General features: G+C 39.4%; 1 non-coding gene across 1 annotated transcript; it reads left to right on the forward strand.

Moving 5' to 3' along the window:
* Positions 1-4,258: 4,258 nt before the first annotated feature.
* Positions 4,259-4,330, forward strand: TRNAY-GUA (transfer RNA tyrosine (anticodon GUA)). Its single transcript has one exon. It is a non-coding gene; the product is annotated as a tRNA-Tyr (tRNA).
* The last annotated feature ends 269 nt before the right edge of the window (positions 4,331-4,599 follow it).

Here is a 4,599-nt window from a genome sequence, read left to right on the forward strand (position 1 = left end):
TGTCCAAACCCGTAGAAGGTACCAGCCAAAAGTGGACTCTTATTTAAGCTGTGGGCTGTGGGTGGCAACAGTGTGTCAATGTGGGTTCATGAATTGTGACAAATGTACCCTCTGGTGGGGCTTGTTCATAATGGGGGAGGCTATTCCTGTATCTGAGGGGGCAGAAGGTGAATAGGAAAGCTCTGTACCTTCTTCTTATTTTGCTGTGAACCTGAAACTGTTCTAAAAAATTACTTAAGAAAATTAATTTTAAAATATTAGGAGAGAAAGTAGTACATTATATAGAAATTATTCGATTAAGGTTAATGCAAGCCTCTGAAATAAAAAACCCCCAAAATAGATATATTAAGATGGAAAATGGATATAATTAATACAAGATAACATATATTACAAGAAAATTTTTCTGAAATAAAGAATAACTTACCATGTATGCTTTTTTAAAAAGTTCCAGAACACTTAAAATAGAGACCTATCCCATATGAACTTTATAAACAGATTGCTTTTTCTTTTTCATAAATCCAAGCAGAAAAGGAAAACTCATTTCTACAATGAAAAAAGAAGTCAACTATCCTCAGGGTTTTCTACATACCAGAAAAATGTGGAGTTAGGCAAAAGGATCATTCCAGAATGTTATACATGGTCAAGTTGCCATTAAAATCTAAAGGTAATAAACAGACACTGTCAAACATTAAAGAACGCAGAGAATATCTTATGAACCATTTCAGAAAAGTAAAAATGAAACAAAGGCAACAAAATCTCTGTATAAGTAATATCCAACTGAAAGGTTTAAAAAAAAAAGGAAAGAAATCAGAATGGATAAAATAAGATGACTTGTACTGAGCACTGAATCCATTTAAATATAATGATTATTATTAATAATCATAAGAATCCCAGATACAGATGATATTGCCAACATTATCAACTTGAAAATCATTTGAAAATTCTAAAATAACAAAACTCTGTGGCAGTAGAGACACTAGCAACAAAAATCTTGGCAATAGTGTTCAATAAACCCAGTCTAAAACTGAAGCATAAAACTTTTTAAAAATGACTTTTACCTCTATTTTTTTCCCCTTAAATCTCCACTTTTGGCTTTAGAGGGATCTTTTTAAAAATTACACTACTTGTGATAAAGAAGAATTTAATTCAAAGTGAAGTTCCCTTCAGTTAGTCCTTTCATTTTCAAAAGGGAACTTTCCAGGTGGCTCAGTAGTAGAGAATCCGCCTGCAGGAGACACAGGAGACCTGGGTTTGATCCCTGGGTCAGGAAGATCCTCTGGAGAAGGAAATGGCAACCCACTCCAGTATTCTCGCCTGGGAAGTCCCCAAGGATGGAGGAGCTTGGTGGCCTACAGTTGATGGCATCACAAAAGAGTTGTATACAACTTAGAGCCTAAACACACACATAATAAAATACAATAATTTTAATAAATAAAGAGCCTATAAAATGATTCAATGTTTCTGATCAGCCCGCTACTTTCCAGCTCTGCATATGCACAAAAAGATGCCTGCTGGGACCTTCGCTGGTTCCCCAGTGGTTAGAACTCCACACTTCCAGTGTGGGGGGTATAAGTTTAATCCCTGATTGGGGAACTAAGATCTCACACGCCTTGCAGTGTGGCAAAAAAAAAAAAAGTGCCTGTAGTAATAATAGCACCAGTGTGTGCTAAGTCACTTCATTCATGCCCAACTCTGTGCAGCCCTAAGGACTACAGCCCGCCACCCTCCTCTGTCCACGGGATTCTCCGGGCAAGTATCCTGGAGTGGGTTGCCATGACCGCCTCCAGGGAATCTTCCTAACCCAGGGATTGAACCCTTGTCTCTTTACCACTAGCACCACCTGGGAAGCCCAATAACATAATACTAAGAGCAATAATACTTATTATTTAGTGTATGTCAAGCAAAATTCCAGGTGTTTTACGTGGCTTAGTTCATGTATATCCATCCTGTATTGAAGGTACTATCGTTATTATCATCGCCACTTACGAGTGAGGAGACCCAGACGCAGCTGTGTCCATGAACAAACATGAATGGACCAGGAAGCATCCGAAAGCCCCAGGCTGAGCGGCCTCCCTATGATTAGTGGTGGCCAGTCCTAGAAGGACTTTTTTCCTACTTATATCTTTATGCATACATTTTCAAATATTAGTTGAATTCTTTCAATGCAGTGTATTAGTTTAAAGAAAACAAGTAACTTTTCTTTAAAACTTTCATAAAGCGTTTCATAAAGGAAAAAAGATAAACTAGGAAGTAGAAATGTTTTGCTTCTTTGAATTATCTGTATTTTAACTTTTTATTTTATTTTTAATATTGAAGAAAATTCAGTGTCTGAATCAAAGATAGATTGACTCTCTTTTAGGCAGACAAGCCAAACATCTATTTTTCTATGAGTTCAACTTATCTTTTAATTTTTATATTTATGGCACTTGATCTCTTGCCTATTAATTTCTCCCAAAGTCATTGCTTAGAAATATACTCATTTCTGCTTTTTCTTAAAGTGCTTTGGGATTGAGCAACAAAGGGAGTGCTACATTTAAAGAATGAGTACAGATCATTACCGTGAAATAAAATTGGAAGGAAACTGTACCATGGGAGAAAAGATACTATCTTTAAGTAACTGTATTTGTAACAACTAATGTAGGGTCTTTATAAACTTCATTATGGGATTTTTATACAATGCTTGCCACCAGCTCTCTGTTCCTCTCAACTAATCCTACCAAGAAAATTTACAAGATACTCAGACTAGAAATAATGACCCCAAACACAAATTCTTTGATTGTTTAAAGTACTATTCTATGATTTTTAAGGCTTGGGGGCCCTTAACTTAGCATGATTTCATGTCTCAGACTGTGAATGCAACATACTATTTTCAAATCTGTTATATTTTGAGTTTACAGGGTCCCTTGATATTCCACAGGGTACTGGTTCCAAGACCCTGCACAGATACCAAACTTTGAGGTTCTCAAGTCCCTTATGTTAAAGTGAAAGTCACTCAGCATGTCCAACTCTTTGCGACCCCGTGGATTGTAGCCTGCCAGGCTCCTCTGTCCATGGAATTCTCCAGGCAAGAAGAGTGGGTAGCCATTCCCTTCTCCAGGGGATCTTTCCAACCCAGAGATCAAACTGGCGTCTCCTACACTGCAGGCGGATCCTTTACCAGCTAAGCTACTGGGGAAGCCCATGACATCGCTTATGGAAATGGCACAGTATTTGCACATAACCTATACACACCCTTCCATATACTTTGAATCATTTCTAGATTACTACTGCTGCTTATTACAACTTAATAAATGCAATGTAAATAGTTTCTGGGTGTGGCAAATTTTAAGTTGTGCTTTGTGGAACTTTCTGGACTTGTTTTTCTTGAATATTTTCCATCCGTGATTCGTTGAATCCTCAGAGTGGGGTCCTTGGTTAAGGAGGGCTGACTCTTCACAAAGTAGTATTTGAGTTCTTTAATTAGCTCAGTATGAAATGGGAGGCAGAAGTATGCGGTGACCAAGAACTTAGGCCCTGGAGCCAGGCCGTGTGGGTGCAAGGTTCAGCCTCCCCACTAATAAAGCTTTATCATCTAGCTTTTAGTATCCCTGTCTGTAGAGTGGGGAACACTGTAGAGTGGTATGCTGTGGCTATACCAAAGAGGTGTTGAAAGGATTAAGCAATTTAGTATGTGCAGAACACACAGAAGAGTAGAATGTGCCACACAGTATGCCTTCAGTAAATCTGCACTATTACCATCGCTTCCACTTGACAGATGAGGGACTTGGGGATCAGGGTGGTCAAGGGTCAGGCCTTAGGCCAAGTCTTGGGGTCTCAGCAGGATGACCTGGTTAAAAACTATAACTTAATATGCCCTGTATATGCCTCTTGATTTTAAAACATCGTGACTTTCATTAGAAAGATCTGTATATGTGTTTACCAACCTTATACACATTCATACAAACAACAAACATATCAATGAAATACTTTCATCATATGAAAGTGGCTAGATAGATTATCAAGAAATTTGGGAGTATACATTTACTCAGAATATAGGCTATCTAGTGAGCAGAAAGTGACGTTTATGGGGGGCGGCGGTGGGTGGTGGAACTCATTTCAGAGCAGCTGAGACAGAAGAATATTTATCAGATTTCTACTTTGTGTTTTGAGACAACTTAAAATATAGCCTCTGGAATAGAAAAAAATTTTCAGTTGTTTTTTTTTTAAGGAACTCCTCCCAAGGACGGGTTTGTCCTCTAGGTAGGCTGACACTAGGGCTTCCCTGGTAGCTCAGTCGGTAAAGAATCTGCCTGTAGTGCAGGAGACCCGGGTTCGATTCCTGGGTGGGGAAGATCCCATGGAGAAGGAAATGGCAACCCACTCCAGGATTCTTGCCTGGAGAATCCCATGGACAGAGGAGCCTGGCGGGCTACAGTCCAAGGGATAAGAAGATTGAACGTGGGAGAAGAAGGGGACAACAGAGAATGAGATGCCATCCAACCAGAGATGGTTGGATGGCATCACTGACTTGATGGACATGAGTTTGAGTAAGTTCCGGGAGTTGGTGATGGACAGGGAGGCCTGGCGTGCTACAGTCCGTGCGGTCACAGAGTCAGGCAC

This window comes from Muntiacus reevesi, chromosome 15 (assembly GCF_963930625.1).
Source record: "Muntiacus reevesi chromosome 15, mMunRee1.1, whole genome shotgun sequence".
NCBI classification, from domain to species: domain Eukaryota; kingdom Metazoa; phylum Chordata; class Mammalia; order Artiodactyla; family Cervidae; genus Muntiacus; species Muntiacus reevesi.